We start from the raw sequence: 15,830 nt of genomic DNA, 5'->3' as shown, positions 1-15,830 counted from the left end.
ACACACACACACACACAGACAGACAGACAAAGAGGTACCAAAAGGCCATTCACTGTAATGTCAATGCTCTTTCATGATCTGAGGTTGTAACAAGAGCTGAGTTGGGAGACGTTGAAAGGGGGAGGGATGGTGTGTGTGTGTGTGTGTGTGTGTGTGTGTGTGTGTGTGTGTGTGTGTTTGAGAGAGTGTATGGAGGGGGGATGTGGCAGAAGTAGAGGGAGAGGGCTAGAACAAACTGGCAATGAGAGTCATGGCCATGGCATGTTTCTGGGGAAAAGAGAGTGGGAAGACGAAGCCTCACATCAGATAATAGCGGCTGGGTCAACGCCGTAACACTGGTGTTCTTTTCTCACAAAATGGCTTTTAATTCATTTTGGACAAAATTCCGTCCGTCCTAAAAATATATATCTCTACCTCACTCTCCTTATCTGTGTCTGCCTTTCTGTCTCTCTCTCACTCTAGTCTCAGAAACATGACACTTCGAGTCAGGTTAGTCACTATGACAAGTAGGTCAGGAACCAGCAACAGACAGTCAGAGAGGGAGGGAGGGAGGGTGGGACGGATGGATGGATGGAGAGAAAGAAAAAAAAGATTGTTAGGCACTATACAGAGATCAACTTAACCCGACAGTGTGTGGTAAACTTTAATACATCGTTGTACTACACACACACACAATCAAACACAAATTACCTAGAAAGTGTGAGTGTGCTACACTACAAAAGGCTGGCCTGCCACACTTGAAGTTGCACCAAAGGAGTCCACAGATGAACTACACCGCATGGAATGTCCCTCCAGAAACCCCCTCCTCTCCCCGCACCCAAATACAGGCCTTCTGGACACAGACATATATGGCCACTTGGCCTGCCGGTCCCCTTCTCTACAGGAGCACCAGGGAGGGGGGACAGGGACTCCCTACAGGGCCCCACCCTGTCTGTAAGAATGTTTGTCTCCTCTGGTGTTGCCTTTACAATAGAGTACATTTCATCCTTCTGACGGAGCTTTTATCGACACAGATGTTCATTTTCAGCAATAGTCTACGAGGGCTCCCAGGAAATCAAAGCCATGATTTTGGTGATCACCCTACTGTACCATCAGCTGAGCCACAGGATCCACAGGTCTTGTTTTTATATGAAAGAGCGCATATAAAACAAATACAGGGAAGGTAAACATCACTATTTTAAGGCCCTCGTAGTATATAATGAATGAGAGGGTGGCAAGACATAAGACATTCCCACACAGCCAAAAGGTGAAGATAGAGAGAGATAGAGAGAGAGAGAGATAGAAAGAGAGGGAAGGATAGAGAGAGAGAGAGGGTGAAGGATAATCGGAGAGGTATGAGGAGAAATAACACAAATAAAGAAAAAGAGACGGAAACAAACTGAAAATGTGGGAAATGTCTCTTTTTTTTGCATTCCTTGGGCATTGGGAAAAGCCGCAGGTCGGCATGGGAACATTTTTCTACCATCATATTTCTCTTCCAAGGTCATGACCTTTCCAGAAGCAGTCGTGCGGGTCAAATCAAAGGCATCGTTACAAGCTTACAGAACAACAACAGACACCCACGGGGGACTGATCTGGGCCCGAGAACCAGCCCCGGGCACCTTAGAATAGGGCTGGAGCCTGAGTATCTGATCTCAGACCTGTGGTAGGCTTGAGAACTGTGTGTGTGTGTGTGTGTGTGTGTGTGTGTGTGTGTGTGTGTGTGTGTGTGAGCGAGAGAAAGAGAGAAAGATCACAGATATGTAGTAAACATGAGGACTATGTGTGGGTATGTGTGATCCCAGATAAATGCTGAGGTTGAGAAGAGTGGGTGTGTGTGGGTGTGTGTGTGTGTGTGTGTGTGTGTGTGTGTGTGTGAGAGAGAGAAAGGAAGAGAGAGAGAGAGAGTGTGTGTGTGTGTGTGATCACAGATATGTGGTAAGCTTGAGAAGTGTGTGTGCGTGTGTGTGTGCAGGGAACACAGCACTGAGGAATCTCACGGTCACCAAATATAAGGTCTTACTGGTCTAATTAAATCGGGCCACCCCTTTACTGCTGTCACACACAGATCCTTTTGGAATAGATTGGTCACACACGCACACGCACATGCGCACACACACACACCCACACCCACACACAAACACACACACACAAACAGTCAAACACTGGGGCACACACAAAATCACATACAGAAAACGACACTGATAGCACAATACACTGACCATGCAGAAATGTACACAACATACACAACTATGCCAAAGGCAAGTGCACAAACATAGATGGTGCTAGGGTACTCCTGTCATTCCTGGGCTGGAAGTAGCAGTTCGGCCTTCAAGAGGAACATTTACACACACTCACACACATATGCACACACACACACACACACACAGAACAAAGACACTCTTTTGGATTTTTCCCAACATTAAAAAACATAAGCATCGTATATAAGCATTGTACACAGCTATGCTAAGTAAGGGATAATGTACAGTCCGCAGTTATAATCGAAAATAAATACTGATGGGACGAACAGGACCCATTTGGAATTGCAGACAAAATGATGTTCACACAAATAGAACTTCCGGGTGTTGCATAGCAACGTATTACTTGCTGACTTCAAGTTACAATTCATTTCTATTATGAAAAGTGAACAGACTACTTGTGGAATGATAGGAAATATGTAAATTAGAAGCACAAAACCTGTTGCCTATGGCAGCAGTCATTTTTGCATCAGTCCCAAAAAAACATTAGCATGTAGGGGAAAGTGTGTTGAAAAATCTGTGTTAAAATGAATGAAATTTGATGTAAAATATAGTTTGTACACCCTAAAACCAACTGTCCACGTATGTGGACGTCATGCATCAGAGGTATCGGATGATATTAAATCTAATTATATAACCTGCTATTTAAAAAAAAAAAAATCAAGTTTAGGTTCATTTTGAGTAAGAAAATCAATAAAAAAAAAATCTAGACCATTTTTTTCATAATTCATGCATGAAAGGGATAAAGAACTATCAGACCTTGGAAGTTCAGAGTGGCCCATTCGAATCAATGAAGCATTCTGCAGCATTTTGAAGAGTCGTATAACAAAATTCGTACACATGAATTGATGGTGCTAAGGTATGTTAAATAATTCCTGGACTGTAAGGTGCCATTTACACGGAACCTGGATTGCCTGATTCAGGAAAGAAATGTTTGAGAATCGGCGTCTCGTTTACACAAACTCTTGGGATTGGGTAATAGAATCCGCAACCTTTTGAATCCGGTTTCCAAGGTGGATGGATTCGAACCCGCCAGCAGTTCCATGTTCGTGTAAACATCCAATCCGCACACTTTAATCTATCGCTATTTAATCTATTTGCATCAGACCATTGTTCAAAACCGTGTCAGCAATAGTCTATATGAAACAATCTGACGTGAAAAGATTCCTGTTATAGACAGAAGTTTTAAAGAGGTAACTAAAAAGGGTTATGGCGAAGTGTGCGTTTCTAACTAGTCCTGTGCTGTGGTAACGATTTCAGGTGGTAGAGAGTCGTTCAGCAATCGGAAGATTGCTAGTTGGATCTCGACTTCTGCTTTCGATCACTTTATGCGCATGACATCTTTACAGCAGATTCAACCACTCCACTCGCTCCAGGGTTTCATTGTAAACGCAAATCAAATTGCCATTTTCTTGAGAATTTAAACACGATAAAATTGGTACCGGATCAAAAATGATTTCCAGATTCAGGCAATCCAGGCTCTATGTAAACATAGCCTAAGTAGCAGTTTGGCCTTCAAGACATACATTCGCACACACATGTGTGCACACACAGAAAACTCACACTTGGATTTTTCCCAACATGTAATTTTGCTCTAACATGTTGTTAGAACTGAAGCCACCAAAAGAAAGCTGAAAGTGCTGACAGTTGGCACAAAAGCACATTAACATCACCAAACACACACATACAAACACCACACACACACACTACAGACACATAAATATCATACAGAGCACAAACACAACACATCAGACACTGTTTACTAACAAAAATCACACACAGTTACATCACAACACACATGTTTACCAACAAACATCACCCACGAACACAACACATCAGACACTGTTTTCTAACAAAGATCACACAAACACAACATAGTAGACATGTTTTCCAACAAAAATCTGTGGTGTGTCTGTGTGTGATCTTTGTAGGAAAATATGTCTACCATGTTGTGTTTGAGTGTGATTTTTGTTAGAAAACAGTGTCTGATGTGTTGTGTTTGTGGGTGATGTTTGTTGCTAAACATGTAATTCACATGTTTAGCAACAAACATCATACACAGACACATCACACCAGACATTGTTTACCAACAAAAAAAACACATCAGACACAACACGGGTAGATATGTTAACCAACATTCACATGGTTACCAACAAGCATCACACACAGACACATCACACCAGACATTGTTTACCAACAAAAAAAACACATCAGACACAACACGGTAGACATGTTTACCAACAAAAATCACACACAGACACAACACACCAGAGATGTTTACCAACAACCACCACACAGACACAACACACCAGACACCACAAAACCACATACATTCCAGTGGGGTAGTGCAGGCATTTACAGACACACACAAACACACACACACACACACACACACACACACACACACACACACAGGAAACCATGGAGTGGTCAGAAAGGATATTGATGGGTCTGTGTGACAAAGGCAGCCCACACACACACATACACACACAAACAAATATGATTTCACCTGGCACCAGTGAGTTCAGTCTAGCCCTCGGAAGGCTGGAGACTGTCGCTGACCTCAACCTGACCTTTGAACTCTCACCTTCTCACCAACTTTGAACTGAGTCTTCATGGGAACAGCCTTATCAGTTAGTCAAGGTCTACCAGCAGTTTCTCTCTTGCTTTTTCTCTCCCTCTTTCACACTTTCAGTAAAAACACACTCTTACTCTCTACTTTCTCTTTCACACAAATGGTGAAAAACACACGGGCATACACACACTAACAATAAAACATAAACACACAGATACACCTAGGCCACACACACACGCACAGACAGACATACAGACAGAATGAATACATGGTTAACACGAGGGTGAGTGATCTGGGATGGCTTATGACCTGATTTCTGTGATTATTTTTAATCTGCATTTTAATGAATAAATTATCAGCTGTAGAGGAGAGACTCCGAGAGAGGGAGAGGATACTTTTACAGAGAGAACTGGTCACCCAGTTTCAGAACACACACAGACACACACACACACACACACACATTCCCCTGAGGTCTGTCTCTCTATCTAGGTTACACAAATTCAATGGGAAGGACAGTTACAGGACCCATTTCCACTCCACATCCCAACCACCCAACCCCATTTCACATGCCACGTTAACCTACGACAGTCAACAAGGGGGACAGTTGTACCCTCAAACCATCAGCTTTTGATACATGGACATGGTTGGGGCAGACGGGTGTTGGATAAACACAGCCTCGGGCACTGAAATTGCAGTGTTGGGCAAGTCATAATTATTGTTGCAAATAACATATTTAAGTAGATGTGCTTTCACCGCTTAGTGTATGCAGCAACATGCATGCATGTATGCATGCACGTGTACACACACACACACACACACCCACAAACACACATTTAGGTAATTTACAGCATATCATTAACTTAACCATGGTATTTTTTAGAGATAGCAGAGGAATGAAAAGGAAATGCCATTGGTTAGAAGAAACAAAACACACACACACACACACACACACACACACACACACACACACACACACACACACACACAGAGCACAGGAGTTGAAGCCCAAATGTGAAACACACAGGCACAATAACATACACACAGACAACAAACAAACTTATACACATTCCCATCATTGTGTGCATCCATGCAGTCTTGCCTCTGTAAGGACCACAGGTAAATAGAATGTGTGTGCCTGTGTGTATGTGTGTGTGTGTGTGTGTGTGTGTGTGTGTGTGTGTGTGAGAGAGAGTAAGAGAGAAGAGGAGATGTGTTATTTTTGCAACCCTACTTTATATTTGTGAGCCTCTTTTTCCCTCCGGTACATCCTGGATGACAACATAAACTCCCTCATCAGACACAGCCTTTTTCCTGAGGGGACATTCCCCACACACACACACACACACACACACACACACACACACACACACATTCCGCTAAAAATCATTATCCTCTTAAAACGAAGGTCTGTGGTTTACAGTAATTTCAGGGACACACGCACAAACATCCCTTACAAACACACACACACACACACGCACAAACATCCCTTGCACACACACACACCTAAGTATACAAAGTACATGTGCAGTCTGCAGTCTAACTAGCTGACATTGGTATAAACGCATACTTCCCTCACTTAACAACACACAGAAGCCACACACACACACATTCCCACAAAAGAAAGTGCCGTATACACACATATACAAATCCCAAAATATCAGCGCAATAGAAACAGGTCCTGGCCTGCTGCCCGCAGAACCTGTTTCCGGGCTTGGACACAAATCATAAGACTCCGCACCTGGACTGTACCTATCAGGAAAACACACACACACACACACACACACACACACGCACAGACACACACACACAACCTTCTATACTGTATAAACCTCATCAGACCAAAACAGTGTTACATTTGAACAATTATGAATTAATTGAACTAGGTGTCACTTGAAAATATTACTGCCATTAGACACTCACACACACACAAAGAAATACAAAACATAGACGAAGATAAGACATGTGTGTTTGCGCACACACACACACACACACACACACACACACACACACACACACACACACACACACACACACACACACACACAGCAGGCTGAGGAACAAGCACGTCCGCTTTAAAAGGGCAACAGGAAGCTTGAGAGAGAGCAGCAGATGTGCCCCAATCAAGGCTACAGCCTGTCTTACCTCAACAATCTAACCCTCTCTCTCTCACACACACACACACACACACACACACACACACAAGCATGTATGCAGTCAAAAACACACACAGATAACCATGCAGACAGACACACACACACACACACACCCATATACACACATGCGCATGCAGACACATTTTACACACACACACACACACAGCCTACCCTCAGACAAGCACTTTACATCCTGAAACAAACACAAACACACACACACACACACACACACACACAAGTCATATCCTGAGGAAGAAGACCAAACTCCAGGATATAGATGTGCATGCATGCACACACACATACACACAGACACACACACACAGACATTTGTCTGGATATGCATATCACCATTTCATTAATCACATTCGATTCTGTCCTTCCCATTGTCTCGACATGCATTTAAGTCATATCCTGAGTAACAGGGCCAGGCCTGGTGCCAGGATACAGATGCGCGCACACACACACACACACACACACACACACACACACACACACACACACACACACTTTCGGAGGCCAGTGTCTGTGTGTGTTCATAGACTGATTTGTAGCGTCTCCATTGCTGTTCTGTCCTGAGACCATGTCCATCCATGTGCAGCTCTCTTTTGCATGGGAGGGATTTGCATGGCTCTCACCGCCATTTATCCCAATATCACATCTGCTCCATTTCTTTCTTTCTCTCAATATTTTTCTCCTCTTTCTCTCTCTTTCACAAAATCATTCACACACACTAAGAGAGAGAGAGAGAGAGAGAGGGTGTGTCTGTCTGTGTGCAGGTGTGTCTGACTGGGCACATATACATTCGTGATGGATTTGCATACAGACATACCCAGGGGAAAGGTCTGACCTACACCAAACACAATACTGGGAGCCTCCTCAGTAATCTCACTTACATGTGCACGGGGCCTTAGTGTGTGTGTGTGTGTGTGTGTGTGTGTGTGTGTGTGTGTGTGTGTACTGCAAGAGATTTGGGAAAAAAGATAAAGGGTAATCCAAGTTGTCTCTTTTGTCTCCTTGTGTGTGTCTGTGTGTGTGCGTGTGCGTTTGTGTGTGAAAGAGAGAGTATGTGTTTATATGTGTGTGAGTAGAGAGGTCATTCGCCGTCTTCCTGAACAGCTGAAGGACCCTCAAGGTTCCTATAAAGGAAAAGGAAGTCAGCTGTGTCAGCATGTGACACACATACACACATCCGCACAAACACACACACGCAAACAATTTGCCATGCACCACCCCACACACTCATAGAGATGCACACACTAACTGACTGAACATCTGCCTGCACACGCATACATTGTCAAACACACAAACAAACACATCCAAAGACACACACACACACACACACACACACACACACACACACACACACACAGTTAGTTGAGGATCGGGGAAGGGGTCAGGTAAATAAAGTGAGTGTTAACTAGGAGCAGCCTGGCCATCCACATCCACATGAGCACAGTTCCTCTGCCAGTGCGCGCGCACACACACACAGACGCATAGATTAGTGCTCTATCAAACAAACACACACACACACACACACACACACACACACGTCTGCCACCCACATCCATATGAACACAGTCTCAGTTCCTCTGCCCACACACACCAGTGCACATGCAGACACGCGCGCACACGCACGCACATACACTCTCCCCCCCTCTCTCTCTCTCACTCACTCTCAGTCTCTCTCACTCACTCTCGCTCCCTCTCTCTATCACACACACACACACACAGACTCTCTCTCATACACACACAGACTCTCTTTCTCTCTCACTAACCCCAGCCCCAACCACACACACATTTATTAACACCCTCTCACACACACATTTTCCTTTTAACCGTCGACCAAGGACAGCCTGGATTTGCATTTCCATACATCAGGGTTTACTTGCTTCAGTCTTGAAATATGGGATACAGGACACACGCACATGGATTGAGACACAGACACATTCGATGCCGTATATTACAACTTGTGAATTGGCTCGGCACAGCTGGCTTGGCACGGCCAAAAGTTCCAGTGGAAAACCCCATTAAACTCTCTCTGGGTCAGTCACATTTCAGCAACCTACTAGTCATACCTGTTTTCAATTATAATGAAAGTTAGCATAACTATCAACATGAGCATAACCACCAACATGCATTCATTTCATACAAATATGAAAGAAAAGGCATTTCACTGGAAGCAAAGCATGTTTGAATACTATACATCTCTCCATTTCCCCCTCTCATCTTCTGTCAATTTATCTCTCTCCAACCGTCTGCCTTTCACTTCCACATATACAGACCTCTCTCGTTCCCACAACACTATCCCTCATTTATCTCTCCATTCCTCTGTCTTTCTCATTCAGAGTGTCTCCACAGGCCAACCCCTCCCTCTGCCCTCATTCACACTTGAGCGCTAGCTGACCCGTTAGTGACTGCCGTGTGGCAAGCGGGTTTAAAGGTCACGACCTCCACACAAAGTGACGCTCCGTACCTCAGAGACAGAAAATGTGTGTGTGCCCATGTGAAAGTGTGTGGATGAGAGAGAAAGTGAGAGAGAGAGTGTGTGTGCGTGTGTGTGTGTGTGTGTGTGTGTGAGGTTGCATCCACTCAAGAGGAAAAATCACACACATCAGGACTCAGCAGGACACACCCGTCAAGAACACACACACACACACACACACACACACACACACACACACACACACACACACACACACACAATGAACAAAATGAGCATTTGTGGAAGTGGCAAGTAACTGTAGAAACATTTAAACTATTAAAATGTATATGACACTCTTATGAAACCATCAGAGAGTGGGAGAGAGCGAGAGAGAGAGACAGAGGGTGTTTATGCATCAGTGGATGTGTGTGTGTGTGTGTGTGTGCGTGCCGATCTCCCTTTGATGCTGTTATTGCAGTGCAGGCAGGCAGAGAGGGATGTGCTTGAGGAGGGGTCTACCGCACGCGCTCAGTGGGGTCTCCTTCCTCCACTGCACGTTTGAAGTCTGAGCACACAATCTGGAAACGCTTAACAAGAGCTCGTGCTCTCTCTCGCCCTCTCTTTCTATCTCTCTCGCTCTCTCTCTCTCTTTCTTCTGATCACTCTTATAATTTTATCTCTAAGCCACAGCACTTCTATGTGCAGACTGACCCTTTGTGTGTGTGTGTGTGTCAAAGACCAACCATGTGGCTGTAGTGAGCAATTCTTCCCATGGACACACACACACATGCTCTCAAGTAAAGTGTAGAAAATCAAAAGAAGATTCGGTAGCTCCGGATGAAAGGTGAGAAGTCCATTGATGGATGGCAAAAAAAGACGTTTGTGTGTGTGTGTGTGTGTGTGTGTGTGTTTTCCGGGTGCTACTGCTGAACCAGTTCATCTCTGACAGGAGGGAGTCATGTTACCTGATATGTCGGTGTTCTGTGTATGATGAGAGAGGAAGAGAGTGTGTTTGTATGCATATGTACGTATATGTGTGTATATATTTGTGTGTGTGTGTGTGTGTGTGTGTGTGTGTGTGTGTATGTTTATGATGAGAGAAAGAGTACGTGTTTGTAAGCCTATGTATTTATATATGTATGTATGTGTGTGTATATATATGTATGAATATGTATGTGTGTGTGTGTGTGTGTGTGTGTGTGTGTGTGTGTGTGTGTGTGTGGCGTTAGCTGACAACATGAGGTTGGTGTGTCTGTTTGTATGACAAGACAGAAAGAGTGTGTGTTTGTATGCATATATGTATGTATGTATGTATGTATGTATGTATGTATGTATGTATGTGTCGTTTTACTTCACAACGTGAGGGGGATGTCGGTATGTGTGTGAGTGTGTGTGATTGTATTGTACATACACCGCCTACAGTCAACTGCTTGCTGTGTGCGTGTGTGTTTTGATTTAACTGTGGAAGGTGAAAAATAATACAACTACACAAACACACACATAAAAAGTGAAAGTGAGAGAGTGATAAAGAGAGAGGAGGAAAAAGAGGGCTAATTTTTCAGACAATGCACCTTTGATCAAGTCACCCCCACACACACACAATAATGAGAGTACTCTCAATACTCTCAATCTTTTGTAAACACACTCACACACACACACACACACACACACACGCTCTCTGGTACATCTCCATTACCATCATGCCTGTCATCATCACTCATTTCCCCAGTAGTCAGTGCAGCTCCCTACAAAATATGTTACATAAAGTCCTCCATGGCTACAGTTCACACAAAGTGCCTCTGAGCTGATGATAACACATTCCTGGAAAGTGCTTATTATGTCTGATGAGTTATGCAAGATGTCCACTGGATCACTTTGTTCCCAAAACACCGTCGGGGGCACACACACAAAAACCCACGGTGATTCATCATCAGAGAGGCAGAGAGAGAGCGAGAGAGAGAGAGAGAGAGATCACAGATCCACAAAAAGAAATTCCCCCACCAATCAATCGGACCATTTCTCTTCCTCACCAAAAGTTTCATTCTGTCTTCATCATGTCAAGACATAGCCCAGAGGATAGACAGAGGGAGTCATTTGGGGTAGTTTAGCTGTTTGGGGTTAAAGCTTTAAACCGATGAGCGGTTTGGCCATTTTCTGTCATAATAAACAAGCACAGCAAAACACTGAATGGGCTTGTAAAGAGCCAATTAATCTGGCATTAAGACCAAAGATGTCACCCTTGACTACACAAACAAATCTCTGACGTATGAACCAGGGACATAAAACAGGCTAATCTTGTCACTTACCGTGCCTCTTGGAAGCCCTGCGACGACGCGACAGCCCTGCTCCAAAGCGACCCTTCGGCGATAAACTGGCGGCCACTGGCGAATAGGTGTTCTTCATTATAGGGCACAGTGAAGGTGGACCTTCAAGTGCAACGGCAGCAACTGTAGCCCCGAAAAACACCGACTTACACCGACTCTGAAAAGCGCCTATTCAGTGGGTCTGGGTCGCGGCCAAGTCGTGGTTAGACAACATTCAAACTGGAATACATACTAATCACCCGCCATCAAAGGAATCCAGTAGAGTTAGAAGGGGGAAACTCCGTTGCTCCTTATGTTTACTGACCTGTTGCCGGAGATTGAATTGATAAAGGATGTTATTAACCTTTTTCAACGGAACAGATTTGCAACGGGGATTGAATAAAACTTGGCCGGGTCTTTCTTTCACGCATCAGGTGCTATCCAGTTTTGCCAGTTCAGTAGGAAATGCAATACTTCAGTCAGTTGATTTTCCGCCACGTTGTCAGGGTAGGGAACTAATTACGTACAGGTGGTTGAATGAATGGGAATCGCACATCACTCACTTATGGAAATAAAAGTGGTTGAAGATTTATGGTATTCAAACCTGAGTATGGTTTTATGTTAATCAATTTTGTTTGCTCCACTACCCATAAGGCCTAGATCTACTGACCCACGACGTTTTGCACATGAATTATTGTGCGAAATTGCTGTGGTTTGTTTGGCACTTTATCTGAAGGATTTTCAAATGGGAAGCATTCATGAATTTCCATAACGGGATTAATACAAGTGTATCTATCTATTAAAAAGGATGTGTCCATCTGTCTCACTGCCCAAATATTTGTGACGTCAGTAGTAGTCTCTGAAATTTCCAAATCATGCAGTCTTTTTCCTCTGTGTTGAGGAAGCAGAGGTCTGACAGCTTGGTGTTAGGTGTTATGGTAACAGACGGGAAGTCCACTCATGACCATCAACTCCCAATGCGCAATTCCTCAAGTAGAAGGTTGCAGTCTAAGAAAAAGCCAGACAATGACGATTTGCCCGTCACAACAATTATGTGAAACATTTATTCCATCAAAAAGTATTCATATTAAATTGACTTTGCCTACATTGTGCTCAAATGATACAAAAAAACTCTAGGGTTCCTCTTTGATTTTCATGCCAAGCTGCCAGGCCATGATTTGTTGTTATCTAACAGCTGATGGCAGGGGAAGGTTGCATTCCTCAGCTAATCTGTTTTGATGAGGCCGGCCTCTGTTAGAGTAAAAAAAAAAAAAAAACAGCCCTTAACACTCCACCTGCAGCAACAGGCAGACAATACACAACTCTGATACTATTAGTTTCCATCACCAAATTGTTAATATAACACTACTTTCAGACAGCAAGCCACTCCGTCTTGTTGTTTACACAAGTGCTATCATATCTAGGCTACATTGTACCTGTGTACTCTAATATGTTCTGGAGAGCAGTGTTCAAGACCAGAGAACACTTGTCTTTCAGTACCATATTAAGGATGATAAGGATATCTGCTGGCGGAGTAGCAATGGCTTTTATCAATATCAAATCTGCAGAAGGTCACTGAATAATATGTACCGATTGAAACTGTTCTAAAATCTTTGAGCTTGTTAGTTACATCTTCATCCTCATCTCATTTAGATGACATTGAACTATCAAGTTGAACTATCCAAACTACGATTTGGATTCCCCTTGTGTCATGTAGGGTTTTGTTCACATCATACCCGACTTATCTGTTCTAACAGTATTGTTTCAAAAACAGAAAACTGTGGCCTTAAAAGCATGCAGGTCCTTCAGTGCGAAAGCCCTCAAGGGTGTAATTAAAGGGTGCTTTGTAGGATTCAGCCGTTAGTCTACTGTCCCAGAGGACCCCATCAGAGAGTCTTCTTTGGACAGGAGGAATTGGAGCAGCTCAGATCCTACTGCTAATGTGATTGACGGGTCAATGCCAGGGGATTCTGTGGGGCAGCTTCACTTGATGTTCAGGAGTGGTAGGGGGAACGGCAGGCCAATTAGTCCAATGACTGCATGCCAAGACTGGCAGTTCAAAACAGTAATGCGCTGACTCAGTTTAATAGGGATATCACCATCTCTCCCTCCACTGTCCCCCTTCATGGTAACTGATGAAGGAGCACCAGACTGTAAATACCAGACTAGCCACCATTTTCTCATTGGTTTATCTTTGGGCTCTTTTTGTCATATTCTCTTTCTCTCTCACACACACACAGTCACTTATATACACACACAGACACACACACACACACACACACTTGCATACACACACACACACACACACACACACACACACACACACACACACAAACACACACACTTCTGTTGTGCCTGTGAGGTAATGGATGGAGGACATGTCTGTCACCATAGCAGTGGAGTGCTACTCCACAGGAAACTCAACAGAGACACACACACACTTGTGTACTGACACATTGAGTAAGGATATGGCTCTGGTAGTAGCTCATGTTACATGGCTGGTTTAAGTCTAATGACCATTCAGGCCGCAAACACACAGCCATGTCACACAACAGGAAGTGACAGAGAGGGCGGAGTCATGAGTGAACAGACAGGGAGTCAACTGATAGGGATTCCGTCAGATCATCCCTCAACTACCGCTTCACCTGTCTCACAACTCTACATTTCTGTCCAACTGTCTCACGACTCTACATTTCTGTTCTGGGTAAAGAGCTTCACTAGATGTTCAGGAGTGGTAGGGGGACCGGCAGGCCAATTAGTCCAATGACTGCATGCCAAGACTGGCAGTTAAAAACAGTAATGCGCTGACTCAGTTAAATAGGGATATCACCATCTCTCCCTTAACTGTCCCCCTCCAAAGTAACTGATGAAGGAGCACCAGACTGTAAACACCATACTAGCCCCCATTTTCTCATTGGTTTATCTTTGGGCTCTTTTTGTCATAGTCTCTTTCTCTCTCTCTCACACACACACACACACACACACACACACACACACACACACACACACACACACACACACACACACACACACACACACACACACACACACACACACACACACACACACAAACACACACACACACACACTCACACTCACACTCACACTCACACTCACACTCACATAGACACACACACACACACTTCTGTTGTGCCTGTGAGGTAAGGAATGGAGGACATGTCTGTCACCATAGCAGTGGAGTGCTACTCCACAGGAAACTCAACAGAGACACACACACACTTGTGTACTGACACATTGAATAAGGATATGGCTAGTAGCTCATGTTACATGGCTGGTTTAAGTCTAAAAACCATTCAGTACACAAGTCAGTGCTAATTAAACACTTTTGTTGCATGTGACGTTGATACTATCCATGGAGTTAGTAGGTTGGATGGAGACGTTTGGATATGGCAGAGGGTAAAAGAGAAAGAGTTTGAGGGAGGGAACATGGAAGAGAATGAGAGAGAACGAAGGAGTAAGATAAAAAGATTAGGAGCATGAAAATGTCTCTTTGTCAGCCACTTAATGAGGTAAGGCCAGTCCACTTGAATAATAACCATGACAGAGCCTCTTTCAGTGGGGCATATTTCACGCCTGGTCACCTAAAACTGACTGAGACTCAGTGGAGTTATTAGACTGGTGGTGACAGCCGTGGGGCTTAGGCAGGGCAGGGCTGACCCAGGATCAGAGGGAGACTGGTGGCTCCTTTGGGAGCAGGGCTTCCGGGCTCGCCCCTCTCAGCACGGATCAGCTTACCGTCACACACATATGACATCATTATCATCCAACCACACTGACAGAGGGTGTGTCAATCAGCAGGCAGAGACAGAGGGGGGAGACAAGGGACAGAGAGAATGTGTGTGTGTGTGTCTGTATGTGTGTGTGTGTGGCTGAAAATAAGAGCTTGTGTGTGTCTATGTATGTGTGTATGTGTGTGTGTGTGTGTGTGTGTGTGTGTGTCTATGTATGTGTGTGTGTGTGTGTGTGTGTGTGCGTGTGTGTGTGTGTGTGTATGTGTGTGTGTGTGTGTGGGTGGGAGGGGGGGGGGTGGTTGAAGGAGGGCTCATGTCAAAGAAAGGTCATAACTTATGCCTCTTACTTTCCTTCTCGGTGTTTAGACAACGTTGTCGTTCTTTATCA

The sequence above is a fragment of the Sprattus sprattus genome (assembly GCF_963457725.1).
Source record: "Sprattus sprattus genome assembly, chromosome: 2".
Taxonomy (NCBI): domain Eukaryota; kingdom Metazoa; phylum Chordata; class Actinopteri; order Clupeiformes; family Clupeidae; genus Sprattus; species Sprattus sprattus.
This window is presented reverse-complemented; position numbering follows the sequence as displayed.